The sequence below is a fragment of the Scatophagus argus genome, chromosome 18 (genome assembly GCF_020382885.2).
Source record: "Scatophagus argus isolate fScaArg1 chromosome 18, fScaArg1.pri, whole genome shotgun sequence".
NCBI lineage: Eukaryota > Metazoa > Chordata > Actinopteri > Scatophagidae > Scatophagus > Scatophagus argus.
Genome location: NC_058510.1, coordinates 7900761 through 7915723, shown reverse-complemented (window position 1 = coordinate 7915723; position 14963 = coordinate 7900761). Strand labels below are relative to the sequence as shown.

At 40.1% G+C, this 14963-nt stretch overlaps 1 protein-coding gene across 6 annotated transcripts in view; it reads left to right on the top strand.

Annotated features, from left to right (window-relative positions):
- The window catches only part of dlgap1b (discs, large (Drosophila) homolog-associated protein 1b), an 84509-nt gene that overhangs the window by 19335 nt on the left and 50211 nt on the right, over positions 1 to 14963 (top strand). For 5 of the 6 annotated variants that reach the window (XR_006841513.1, XR_006841514.1, XM_046372107.1 and 2 more), the window contains exon 2: positions 10952 to 11037. The gene's annotated coding sequence lies outside the window, so the exon portion shown is untranslated. Of the gene's footprint in view, positions 1 to 10951; positions 11038 to 14890; positions 14943 to 14963 lie in introns of all 6 variants that reach the window. The other variant, XM_046372106.1, reaches the window with a different exon arrangement.

Sequence of the window (14963 nt, the reverse complement as noted above, 5' to 3'; positions counted from 1 at the left end):
GCCTCCAGAGCTAGCAAGTGTCAGACAGATGGAGGAATGAGTGTTTAGTCTGCAGGTCCATGTTTCAGTCTCTGTACTCAAATGAATGTTTATATCATTTCTGTCATGTTTGTGAGGATGACATTTTTTATTTGTTTGGTTAAATTGCCAGATGAAGCAAATGTTCAGGAGTTAAAGTGCAGTGATAGTTTCTGTGAATTTCAAGAAGGGTGAGTGTTAGAGTAATGAGGCTGTGAAACATTAGAAGTATAAAAGTACATACCGTGTCTTCTGAAATCTGTACAATTATCAGAAACCAGTAGAAGGAAACGTAGGCACAAAAAATATCAACACTGAAAAACGACAGGATGAAAAGAACCTATTACAGGAGACCAATATGTTGTTTCTTTATCCAACATGTTTCTGTTTGTGTACTATTAAACAAGCCTGATACCATGTTTAATTACTGAGCCTGGGAGGTGCCGGTATAGGCATCTTTTTGAACTATAACAACAGCCAGGCTATATGTTTCCCCTTGTCTCCAGTCTGCCAAGCTAAACTAATCACCTTGAGCTCGAGCTTCAAAGTTACCACAGAGACTTAGGAGTGGTATCAACTATTCCTGTACAAAATAAATCTGCAAACAATGACCAACATTATTCTCTTAGAATTCCCTCAGAGTCCTGGCTCCACTTTCCACTTAGTCCCTGCGGCGATGCAGCCCTACAATACTCCGCACTTAATGTTGACTCTATAGTGTATTCAAGCCCGTATGGTACAGTACACAGTGGAGATGCAGCAGGAATGGCGAGTGTCCAATGGTGCATTGGAGCAGAATAACATTAAGGTTCACGTGAGTTCAATGAAATGCAAGAAGTGAGCTATACGAGTACTGTGGAGCAGGAGCATGAACATGGTGCCTGGGGCCAAATGAGCGACTGCACAAAGACGTGTGCAGAGTGGTGCAAAATTATGCAAACAATGTTGCATAATAATGATACTTCATCGCAGTGAGTGAGCAGATCCTAATGTTTTATTTATCTGCTAGCTTCACTGCAGTGCGCGGTGTACTTCTAAACCTTACCTGTCCCAGGCAGGATTGTTGGCCATGTTCACATATTTATTCAAATTTAAATCATTGTTCTTCCTGTTTGAGTGTTTCATTGCCTGTATATAAAGATGGATGGCATGAGAGTTCCCCAAAAGTGACCCCCAAAAATCGGCCCCTTGTGGTGGAGGGGATATGGGGCAAACTTAAAGGAAAATGTAAAAATGTTTTCTGTCATTTTTGTTCTTATTGTACTGATGTATGTCCAAGTATCCATTTTTCTTATAAGTTTAGTTTGGATTAGTTATTTGATGTTATGAAAAGCGGGTGAAATGTCATGACAGCCGAGCTCTGCTCACAATTGTTTCAGACAGACAGGCTGCAAATGACGATATGTTGGCTTCACTTTTGTACAGTGGGAGGAGGAGACATGTCATCTGTCTTTATGTATATGTCAGTGGTGCATGTCTGTGAGAGTACAACTTCACACCTCATCTTGCTCGCTGTTCACAACACAGTGTATACCTAATGTCCCCATAAGTCATATAATTACTATATCCCGATTAATCTCTTGTCATCAAATACAGTTCAGCAACTGACTTCACTTTGCTCTATGAGAGGCAAATATGCTCCACAAACTATGTATTTCACTCTACCAAATGTGGGACTTTATTGTTGTCTTTATGAGAACATTAAACCAGTTCATAAATATAATGGACTTTTGCAGTTACCAAAAAAGAATAATCAATCTGCTGGAGCATTCTGGCCTGTATGTGTGAAGAAGACAAACATGGGTACAGAAACTTTACTGAATTAATTATTCTTTTGTAACTTTAATTGCTGCCAGATTGGGCAGCTTTATATCCAATTAGGCTACTGGACAGAGTGACAGCTGGTCTGGGCTTGTTTATGTACCATTTCAACAGTTCACAGATTACATTTACACAAATTACATCTTTTATAAAGTATGAAGTAGGATTTCCATACATTATGCTTCAGAAAGTGGCAAAGTATAAACTACATTTGACGAAACCTGTCCAAGCAGATAGGTAGAAATAGATTTCTTCGGGAAAATCAGGAGAAGAAATGGTGTAATTAAGAACGTTAATAAAGACTGCAATGCCCCGACTTACCGGGGTTGGTTTGTTGGGCCATTATTGTAAAATACTGTCAATAAACAAAAACAATTCCTGAACTAATCAATACATCAATTATGTCTTTTTGGGGTTTTTTTTGGAATCCGTGTCTGAGACAAATAGTGCATAAAGATATTATTGAAGTCAACTGTTATGGCCTGTGTTGTTCTATAATACTGATCCATTTGTGATAACATAAAACACTGAATGCTTGTGACAGTTTTACAGCGCTGTTATTTTGTTTTTTATAGCAGGTATTCAAGCATGTTTGACTTGTAAAGGTTAATTCTGTGTTATGTTGGAAAGGCAGACTACACAACCAGTGGTTCTACTGAGAGGAGTCCATCGTCAGGGCTTTTTCTGCTTTATTAGACTGACTTACATGTTACCGAGTTCTTGAGCCAAACAAATTGTGGGTAGGTACTGTAAGAGCTTTACTTCAGGTTAATTCTCCCCCTTCCTGTCTCATGATAACACGAACAAAACAACGCAGCGCTTGCATGCGTGTCTGTATTCCCTGGGTTTGAAGAACTCTTGTTATTATCCTCTCTCATTTGTTCTTTCAGTTTTGTCAAAGATTATAGACAGTCTGGCTCTCTCAAAATCTGGACTACATCTCTCCTGTGAATTTCTCACAATCCTCATTTTGTCTGCAACATGTTCTGTGTTTGTTCCTTTGTTGGTCCTCTGAGCTGCGCGATGCATCTGTCTCTCAGCTGTAACCAAGCGGTGGTTTGGATGCTCATTCGGTTCCACTTGCTGTGGACGACATGAGGCTTGTTTCTCTTTCTTTCTCTCTCTCTCCCTCCTTCTCCCTCCTTGCACCTCTCAACTCCATGTGAGGGCTTAACAGTGTGTGTTATGATAAGTTCTGCTTGCTGCCCTGCATTGTAGATAGAGCTTAGCATACTTACTGGATCAGTAATGGAATATTTGCCTCCTTCAGAGGGGTAAATTTGCTTATGAGTTGCATCTGTCTTGTTTCTTTCTCTGTCCTCCATGTGTTTTATTCTATACATGCGGATTTCTGTTAATTTATTCTGAACCACTGAAACCTAGTGTTACATAATCTTAAAACCATTTCTAGTCAAGAAAATATCAATGAATTATGCCCAGTGTTCCCAAGAGGACGTTGCGGTTACACAAGCAGTTTTATAAATTCAAAGGATTAGTGTTTTTCAAATAACCACTCTGTCTCAATTTAAGTTTGGGGTTTCAAATAAAAAAGCACAGAAAACTCTTGACACAGTTACATTAACAGGTTCTGACAGCGAGGCACATCTAGCTGTTAGTCCTTCTGATAAGCCAGCTTGGCAAAGATATCCCACAATTAATTTTCACTTTGTTCTTTGTGGTCTGCCAAGGCCACAAATGCATTAGCTTGAGTCACACATCGTGTTCAGACGGTTGTACAGTGAATGATTGACAGTTCTCACCTTGAGTTGAACACCAACAGGAATCAGTCCTGTACCTGATTGATGAATGTACCACTCACAGAGCTGTCAATTCTCTTTGTCTCTGAATTATAAACTGGTAACGGGGTAATATAATGCATTTCCAAAAGGATTTCAGTGATATTATTGCATTTATCTGGGGTCAGCAATGTTATATTCTATATCAAAGTACGACGTGCACGACATACTGAATATCTCGGGTAAGCTGCATGTTAGTGTGCGTTTTTGTCCTTTAAGAAGCTTTGTAATCCAGCCTTGAACTCCAGTGTCATATTGGAGACTATATTTATCCATTTTCTTATTTTATCTTAAAATGTGCATTTTCTCTTTACAACCAGTATCCAACCCTTCATCTCACAGTGCAAATCACTACCTTTAACCACCCAAAATTGTTAAATAGTAAGAGCTCATTTTGGTAAATTGCTCAAATATTTTGGAAAATTGTTCCATCTCACACTACACAGCATTAGCCATGATAACACTGAAAATGACAGAGGGATAAAGAGGAAGGCTATCACAGAGAGATGAAATAAAAGATGAAAAAGAGAGGCTAATCGCGGTGAAGAAAAGGCATGATCAACACTGCCACAATCTCTCTCCTCATCTGCCTTTCCTTTCCTCTTTCCAGCCAGATGCCATTTATCATCTCTTCAAAGTGCTCTAGAGCATTGAGCTATGGGGCCGATACATTGAAATACTTAACGCCTGACCCACAATCAATGTAGTCTTGAATGCCAAGAGTTGTGTCTGTGAAAAGAAAAAATAATCTCTCATAACTCTATTTTCTCAATCGTCTGGCTTCTGTCCAGGGCTTTCAATCAATCCTTTCACGGCAAGAACTCAGAATGAAATTGAATTAGGTCCTGGGCGTTGAACCACGGTTTCTTAATTGGCACAGAATTAGTTCGTATTGATTTGGCCTGATTGGAGTCCCTGACTTGTGTGTCCACTTAATCACTGAGCACACCCTTTTTCTTGAACCACTATTTACATGCACCGTTCACCTCAGTCTATGTTGGTCATTCATAGCCCACGGTAATCTGCATGAATCTGATTTGCATGAAATCACTGGCCTTGACTGTTGCTGCTTTACTGTAGCTGTTTCTGCATACATACAATACTGTGTTAATCAGATTTCTTGGTTCTATTATTAAGGCAGTCTCTTGGTACAGTATAGTGAAAGGCCGATGCTCTGCCAGGTCTAGAAAATTGCCCTCTGGTTACAGAAAATGTTCTGATAGATCACTGCTGTTATTCTGACTGAGCAGTGGAGAGCAATGAAGTGAGAGAAGGAGACGAGGAAAGATAGATAGAGAGAGAGTGTGTCTCCGGGGGAGATAAAGTGAGGACCCGAAAGAACACTGATTATGCATGAGAGAGAACAAAAGTGTGGAAGGGAGCAAAAAAGATCACAAATAAAGGTTGTGAGAGCAATATGCTGGGAAAGAGAGCAGCAGAGAGAAGATAAGGGAGACAGATATGAATGCTGAGTGGAGATGGACTGGAGTTGTGACAAGATTGTCTATTAACAATGCATTCTCTGCTCTCAAAGCTTCTCAAAGCTCAGGCCATTAACATATATAAAGATAGACGACGTGTCCATTATCTCCCACTGTACAAAAATGCAGCCAAGATATCAAAAAAACCTACAGTTCTTCCAATGGCTGAGGTTGGCTCCAAAACTGAGTCAGTTTCCATAAGACACCATGTTAAAATTCCCAACAGCAGAAATAAACATGTTTACTGCATGGTGCAAAAATTGGTTTTGGTGGCAATAGCTAATTTTCTTGTTCATGACAACAGTATGGGAGGTGAATTTTTATATTACTTGCTCATTTGAATCATTGGAGTGACAGCTCCTGTCATGAGCTGGCAGCTAGCTGTCACCTCAGCTAACTGGAGTCACTGAATTTGACGTTTTGGTTGTGTGTGATGCCTTTTGGAAAATTTTCCATGTAAATGCTGGACAAGTGATAGTGTAATTAATTGCACCGAGTGGAGGGACAAGTTTTAATCTAGTTTTGATCTTTCTTGATGGAAACTAGTTAGCCTTGCTTGCTAACATCCACAGTCTGAGTCAAGACTGTGTCAGAGTGCAATACAGACTTCCTATCACAATGGTTTCACCTTAATCTTCAGTGTTTTAAAGGGACCGATGTCTAAATTCACTAATGGTACATAGAGTGAGATTGGCAACAGATACCCTGAGGGTGAATGAAAGGAAACAGAATGCAACAGTCAGGAAGTATGACTTATCTGAGCCATCATCATCTGTTGAGTCAAAATGACAGATTAAAAAAATTGTATGGAGTGATACAATCCCAAATATGATCCTATAGATATCAAATTGGTATCAATTTAACTTTCAGTCTCAGTAGCATTCACACAGTCAGACATAATGCGCCATATGTCTCATTTACTCTTCCACTACATTTGCACCACAGGCCTTCATGCTCAGTGCCAAAATTACTGCTCATTGTTTGGCTGCTGTTCATATGTATTATAAGATATAAGCCATTTCCTGTTCTAATTTAAACTGACAGCAACGTCAATAAAACAAATGTGCATAGAAAGATGATGACAAAGCGTATCAGCGAGCAGGAGAAGCATACTTCCGACATACTTCTGCAGGTATAACCGATCATGTCACATATGACAAACATCTGAGCTAAGGTGCATCCAGCTTCAGCATTAACCTGCCAGCGTTCCCGTATTTCAGCTACTGCACTTTGTTTAAGACATGGTCTTAATTTTTATTGTCACTCTGGCAGGAGAGATCATCAGAGTTTGTGCATTCACAGAAACTTACCTTGTTTTTTTAAAGGAACACAACTAAAGTGTTCTCTTGATCCTCCCATGGTGGCAACTTTCCTGCTTAAACTGACTTAATACTGCATGTGTTGCCCCTACAGATGCACACACACACACACACACATATATATAAACAGCTGCTTAATAAATGGCCACCTGTCATCAGTGTGTGGTTCTCACATTACAGCTCTGTGAATTCATTAAGTGTGCCCTTTGGAAGTCTAAGCAGCCAGGTGGGGTGCCGTCAACTCCCCCTGCCTCTGAATCACACCCCGCATTTCAATTGCAAATACTGTACACATCTCAGTGCCCTTGTAAAAATCCCCAAACAACAACCACACATTCCCAGTCAAACATACAAGTAAATGTGCAGACACAACTCACATTCTGTTTTTGTTGAAAAAAGTTTAACCTATGTCTAACTGGACAGTGTTTAAACAAAGTTTTCTACCAGATTCTCAGGTCGGGGGTTAGATTTCTGTATACTTCTTCAAATACTCTCCCAAGTAGCTCTCTGCCACTTTCATCCTTATGAGCAGGAAAAAGCATAAGACTGGGATTGTAATCTCAGATGGGAATCCTGGTTAGTTTAATCACCCATGATTTATTCAAAATCTGGAATTATTTTAATCACACGGAGATTTGGGAGAATTTGAATCGGATTAGTGTGTTTTTCTGTGGATTGATGAGATACTACAAGTTCATGTCTGACTCTGTGTGCATGGATTTCTTCATCCTTTACGTATTACACTGGTCTGGCCTTCATGTTTTCTAGGGTTGCTACTGTATGTGTATAGCTTGAGTCTGCAGTGATGGGATGAGGCCTAAGAGAAAGTCAGGTCATAGCAGGCCTTGGATTAACAGTTTACCTGAGCAGTGTAAGTCCAAAGTGACCTGAGTCAGTCTTACTGAGTCATCATTTAGGTTTTAGTATGTAGAAGTAGAGGGTTGAGGGGAGGTGTTAGAGGCTGTTGTGGATCGGCAGAGCCAAATTTAAATCCTCCTCTTTTCCGTCAATAATTCTATGCTTTTTGACAGCCCCTCTAATCCTCTTTCTGATGTGACTCACCTCTATTTATCACCAGAGTGCCCACATGTGTCAAACAATAAGGCAAAAGTGTCTAACAGTCCATTTGTGCAAGTGTGTATGTGTGTGCACGTGCATGAGTGTTACTTTCAATATGGACTGATCTTAATCTTCAGATTGATTAAGGTCCCAGTGTGTGTGCATATGTGTGTGTGTGTGTGTATGTATTCCTTTGTCCTGTCTGCTGGCAGATAAGTAATCGCACTGCAGCTCCTGAGTTGATGTTATGAGCTCTTGCTTCACAAATTCCATCTTTGTCCAAAACGAGCATCAACATCAGATCTGCAGCAGACTGGTGTGTTGCTGTGAAAATGTATTAAAGCGCAGAGATAATCACTGCTTAAGTTTGAATAATGGCTCCGTATAATGGATCTGTGCTACATGAGTGTAGAGATTATGCATCATGCTGGCCAAGCAGGCAAGCCCGCTGGTGCTGCTGCTGACTCAGTGCAAGCATTGCTGGGGCTTGGGGGGTTAATGCAGCTGGGCCACGGGCTGATCCACAGCCCATCCTCATCTGCCCAAACTTCAAAGGATGCCCTGACAGAGTCTAAATCGCCATCTCCTCCAGTCCAGGCTCTGCAGAACTCTTCTCCTCCCCCTCAGTGCACAGGTCAAACTTGGCCTCATCTTTTATGTATCGCTTACCCCATTGATTGCTCTATAAGAGATTCATGAATACAGAGGGACCTATTTCCGTATCACACTCCAGCATGTGGAGGCTTTTTTTTTTTTTCTCTCGTTTATACAGCTCTCATTTTATGTCCCCCTCATTCTTTCCTGTGTTTCTGTTTCTGTTCCCCTGCCATTTTTCATCCCTGTCTTATCCTTATCTCTCTCTGTGCATCGCTCTCCAGACTTATTTTGCATACAAGGTCAGTCATTTCCTCCTTTTGACAGACCTCTTTTTTCCTTTTTTTTTTGGTATTTATTTGTTCCCTCATGAATTATTCAGACTGCAGATAGTGAATACAGTGAAGAGAGCTGCACTTGACTTGTTGGAAGCTTCCTGGGGATGGACACTTTGAACACCTTCTTCCTTAAGTTAAATATGGACAAATGTAGCTCATCCATACATGCTGCTGCACCATAATCACTGACTCAAGAAATTAATTAATTTGAAGATTACAGTAAAGTTTTAATATCATACTTAATTTTCGTGTGCATGCTGTCATTTTAAAGCAGACACAGCTGGGGAAAAGGCCATTGGGTCTGTTTTGCCTGTGCTGTTTACAGTCACTGAGAGCAGATGCACTGTTACTCTGAAAGGCTGTATTAGCATGTCATTGGCGTGTCTCGTGTATTCATTTATGTTCATTTCCGGATTGTTTACTCATTCATGAAAACATATGTTGATCCACGAACAGGCCGCCCTGCCTCCCACCTCGCTGTTTTTGTGTTTGGGTGATGTATGTATTATGCACCCCAGCAGAGTGTGAAATTAAAATTCTCCCCTTGACATTATTGACCGAGAAGAGAGGCCACATGAGATCTAAAATCACATCTTTCTACAGAAGTTGTTCTCATTTTTCACTTGTAACTCTGTAGCGGACCTTTTAAAGATGGTTGTATCACCAGCACTAGCACATGTTTAATATGTAATACTTGTTTATATTAATGTTTATAATATGAAAATTGACCAATTCGTAAGTATTGCTCAGATTGTGATTAACCTTTGGATCATATGGTTCTATGTGGAATCTGAGATGTTGACCTTCAAAGTTTTCACACTCCAGATAGTGAAACTGAATTCAGCGAAGAACTCGATTGTTCTTCAGAATAACAGTCACTTTAGAGGTGGTAAGGATATAAAATATTAAAAATCCCAACACATTTTCAAACTGGGTTTAATAGGTCTGATCAAACCCTCTAATTCAGATTCAGGTCACTACAAATGTTAATTTGACAGCCAGAAATATGAATTTATGGCAGATTGCTAAATACTGAAAGTTTGGACTTGGCTAACATTAGCATGGATGACATATGTAATTACCATTAGCAAGATATTCATTTTGGCTCTATTAATGCCTGTTTCAAAGCAGTGAGGCAGTGCAGTACGAGGAGGACAGAACTTCACAGTGCTCTTTATATCCTGAACACTGATTTCACATTTGGAACGAAGCAGCTGACTGAGATGGACTGTAGAGTCTTTTTCAAACTACAGTACAGTGTATTTAAAAAAACTAAAAATCAACCTGCACAAAACTTAAAAAAAATGTGTATTTATATTTATAATAGGCCTTTTTAAGTTCCTGGTTAATATCTGACATTTTAAAGAAAAACGTCAAACATGAGATCACAAATAAGAGGTCATGTGGATAATGCAGAGCTGTGAACAAAACCATATGCATGAGCTTTACATTGCAAGACTCTGGTTTTATTCTGTTTGTTGCATCCTTGTCATGTGAACAGGGCGCGAGCCCTCCCTGGAATATCAGTGGCCTCCCTCTGACCTGCGGGTGTGTGTGTGCAACCTGTCCCAACCAAGTCCTACCTGGCGAGTGTTGGACAGACCACCATCTGTTCCGTGCCCTTACGCTGACCTACCTGCCACCCTTCCACTCCGTCCCAGGATGAATCAGAAAATGGCTGCTTTCTAGAAAACTCATTTGCGAAGTGATTCACTGTTTTCAGAGTCTCAAAAGCAGGATAATGAATCTGGTCTGATACGTTATTACAAGGGATAATTATATAAGATGTGTCTCAGGGCTGGATTTTCTTATGTAAGCTTTTTTTTTCTGTGAGAAAATCCTCAACAACATGACAGGCCACTGCCGTGTGCTTTAAGAAACAGGAGCAGAGTGTCAGTGATCGGCTTTATTGTAAAGCAGAGTGAGTCATTGCCCTAAGACAAAAACTGGTTTCACCGTCCCTCAAAACACTGCAAGGACTTAACACGCTAGAATTAAAGACACTCAAACAGGATTAAAATGAATTTCCTCCCCTTATCTCCCCTTTTTTCTTGCCGGCAATGAATTCTGCACGTCCCCTCCTTCCTTTTTCGTGACTCTTCCCTGAAATGCTGCCTCCCAAAAGACAGATTTTTGGATCAAAACATGTTGGTGCTGTGATTTTACAACTAAACCAAACTGGGCTTGGCTGATTATACACACAGCCATTTTAATGTGTTTTAATCCGCCCTCAGTGAGGATCACAGTTTTCCATTTTCTTCTGGGGTCTGCTCAAAAGCAGGAAGGGTTTGTATATTTCTTTTTTTTTCCCCCCCTTACCATGAATTGTGCTGTGTCCACCATCCCCCCAGCATTTCAATAGCAATTTCAACACTGAAGTGAGTCTGGAAAAAGCACAGGGAGCAACAGCACAGCATGAGCACATGGCACATGGACCAGCACATTAGCCACCAGGGCACCGCAGGAGAGCTTTGATATGTTGTGATGAATTCTCAGCCATGGTCTCTGTCTTTATTCACTTCAAGGTGGAGAAATGTGCACACAAGGAGGACGAGGAGCCTGGAATTAAGCACAGGAGAGAAAAGATGCCGAAGATGAGACAATAAAGAAGGTGAGTTGCACTTCTCTGCATGCTTGTTCTCCACTGCATCATTACACTGTCTTCAATATTATATGAATCTGGGTGAATCTTTTATTGATGCACAGGCCAGCAAACACCTATACAGTGGGTTTCACTGAGGTGAAGCAGCTCATAATACTATCAAATATGTTTGTGAATGCTGTCAGTTTTCACACCTGCACACTCACAATTCACCTTTTACCTTCTGAATACAGCCCTCTGAGTAAAAGCTACAACCTTTTAGTGCACATCTGTGAACACATCTGTCAAGGCTGACAGCCTACTGTCGATGGAAGCATAAATGAGACAGAAAGAGACACAATCGCTGAGAAGAGAATGACAGAGAGGGGGGAGGAGGGCAAAAAAGGGGGATGGGGGTGCAGAAAAATGGAAAGATGAGAAAAACAGTTTTTTTTCACAGAGGCTGTTTGGAAAAATGAAATGAAATGGGTTTTTTTTCCCTGTTTGTGTAATAATAACTGGTGACAGAGCAGATGGTGGTGGTGAGATGAACAGTTTAAAAAGTGTGTAAAAGCGCTAAATAGCTGAACATGTTTACTGTATCAGGCATAAGTCAAAGCACTCTATCAATTTTGTGCAGACAGCCAACAGGAGGGAGGGAAAGGGATTCTGAGTTATTTTTGTCCTGGGACACAAATAAAAACATTACTAGCATTATAATCTGACATCCTAATCATCCTCTCACTGCTTTCTGCTGTATTATACGCTCTGACATGAGTACATGTTTTTGTGTCTATACATAAATATAAAGACAGAACATTATGCAGCTCCAGTTTGTGCCTCTCATGTACTACCATTACATTTTAATCTGAAAAATACACATGATCTGATGATCATTGAAAAGCAAAAGGATTTCATATTATACAATTTATGTGCTTATACAAAATATAAGGCATTACATAGAACATTAATTGTGATATGTCAGAAATATGTTTTAATCTTGTCAAATTAACAGTACTATTAGTAGCAACACGCAAAGGCAGTGGATTCACTTCAAAGTATTGACATTTTAATGTACTTAAGTACTTTTAAAATTAAGTGCTTCAGTACTTTAACTGAAGTAAAAATTTGACTGAACAACTGGAGTTCTGTACTTTGTCCACTGCTTTGTTAAACCTATGGGCAGAATGCAGTATTCTGAAGCTCTTATTTATATGGCTACTTGCCAGATTTGAATTTTTGAGTTTAGTATTCCGTGTTCATCAGGCTGCCTGACTATGGACTGATTAGGGTACTGATTTATTCTGAGCGATAATACCATCTACAGAGTTGTTATATTTGCAGGAAATAATTCATAATAGCATATCTTTTCTTCAGAGCCTCAACATTTTTCCAGAATAAAACAGTGTGTTCTCAATAATTACAGCAGCTACAACTGAACTGGGATGGAAATACTGCATCGTCATCACCACGAGCGGTTAATGTATAATCACGCATGAGGCTTAGCTCTTGTAAATGAGCCAACCCTGGAACCATGAGGCCTGGGGCCACTGCCAAAAATCTGGATTTACTGCAAGCACAGCTTACCATTTGAAAACGTATCATTGCACTGACTTGTGTCATCACTGAATGCTATTTAAAAAAGAAGTGATGTGGTTTACAAACAGACCTCAAGCCACTGCGTTCTGTATCCCGGGGAAGCTCAGAGAGGGAGGCGAGGGCTCTCGGCAGGCAGTGGGATAAACAGGCTGATAGCTGATGCTGTATCACAGAATTCCTGCTGTGCAGCCACACTCTTCAATTTAACTTTTTTTTTTTTTTTTTTTTTTTCAAATACAGAAATCTTGATGTTATCCCATGCAAACAACATTTTGGGTTTCACAACATCAAGTAATTTTCTGTGGAGTGTGTTTATGGAGATTAGACAGGGAGTGACAGTGTAGTTTGGAACGAGCAGATGATTTAAATCTTGGCCAGTGGGAGGAGAGCCATGGTGCCGATACTGGCAATCACAGCAGAACAGAACGGACACCCGGGGTTGGGTGGGGAAAAGGATAGAAGAGGAATGATGAAAGAGAAGGGCTGTAGATCAGGTAGAACAGAGGAAGGAAAGGGGACTGGAATGACATCCAAAACCGACTGGATGTTACATACTGACAGTGTGAAAATGTGAACTCACTCTCAGGCGTTTGTCATGTACGCTCAGAGATTAATAATAAACTGCCTGGACTGAGCTCACCTACTGCATCAGCGTGCAAGTAACACATTTGTTCAGCTGGGGAGCGTTGATGCAAGGTGTTGTGATTAATTTCTTCCCCTGCAGGAAACCAAAGAAGAGATTTATGGAGAATACGCACTGGCATAAATAGGCTGCAGTAGAAGATACGAGATCTAAGACTGACCGTGTTGTGTAACAGTGGATGTGGTTATAAAGCCCTGAGCTGGCAAAAGAGCTTCTGAGAAACAGCTTTATACACACTTTTAGGGCTCGTAATTGTAAAGTTTAAATGATAGTAATCAAACATTTATTAATCCATCCAAGTCTTCAGCAGCTCTATAAATGGTTCAGCGTTTCAAAATGTTTTTATGATTAAGGTATTAATGAGACCTTAATATATTTTAATGTAGAGCACCGGGAAACATTCAGCTAGAACTTCCTTATCTGCGAGCCTCCCCAGCTCATTAATTCATAATAACACATTTGCAAACTAAATTTAAAGTCTTTTTTTTTCTACCTTTCAAAGGGTAATTTAAGATTTTATCTCTTTGTTGCCGAAGTGAGACTCCTCGCCTTGTGGTTCACATCTTTAGCGTTGCTCGTGATAACGTCTAATATTCAAAAAGTTAATGTTATTTAACATATGTATGCGTGTCCCCTCAGTATACAATTAAGTAGGAGGCTGTTATCTGTGTGTACCTGAGCAAATTATGAAATGGGAAGCTAATTTAACTTGTCCAACGAGCAGCACATTTCACAGTTCATTTGGCCCTTCATGAAACATTCGACAGCAAATCACCTTTACACCCTGATGCTTTGTTTCTAATTCCAACACTTAACAGCGCTGTGGCGGCAAAAGAAAAACATTTATTTAATGCACACCGATTATAATTAAAAGCATAATATTCAACCTTGGACAAACCCAAAAAATAAATAAACTTTCAAAATTAGCATTTGGGGGCAGCCGTGGCCTAGAGGTTGGAGAAGCAGCTTGTGATCGGAAGGTCGCTGGTTCGATTCCCCCACCGGACGGGCAGGAAAAATTTGAGTGTGGTAGAGCAAGGCACTTAACCCCCAATATATGCTCCCTGGGGGCTTGATGCAGCTCACTGCATGTTGTGTGTGTGTGTGTTTCAATCAGTGATGGGTTAAATGCAGAGAAGTAATTTCCCAGCTTGGGATTAATAAAGTATCTTAATTTTTTTTTTTTTTTTTTTTTGTGCTTTAAACACTTTGAAAATATGACCAACATTGACTTTTGACTTTGAACTGTGCACTAGTTAATTTAATCCGGAAAACCTGCCTATAACATCCTGTACATAATAGCCTGTGTGCACACACAATATAACAAAAGAACAGAACATTCTGAGCAAAACAACAGTGGGCTTGTGAAGCACTTTCCTGTTTCCAGCTTGAGGACGAAGGTTTTTATATACAGAAACCTTGATTTAATTGACCTTGGATGCACAAAATAACACGTAATATCTTAAACTGAGAGTCAGGATAAGAGCTCATACAATGCTGGCCAGAGTGACTCATATACAAAGGAGAGTCAATTAGAGGCAGACGTGAACGGGCTGCATCCATGCTAGCCTTGTAGTGCATTACTCAATTTCTCATCTCTTTCTTCATGTCTTCCTCTTTTATTCTCGTTATTTATTATAGATGTTGCTGAATGTTGGACCCTGAAACATGTTGACCACAGCTGGCCGCTCTGGTAACAGAAAACAGCCACTGA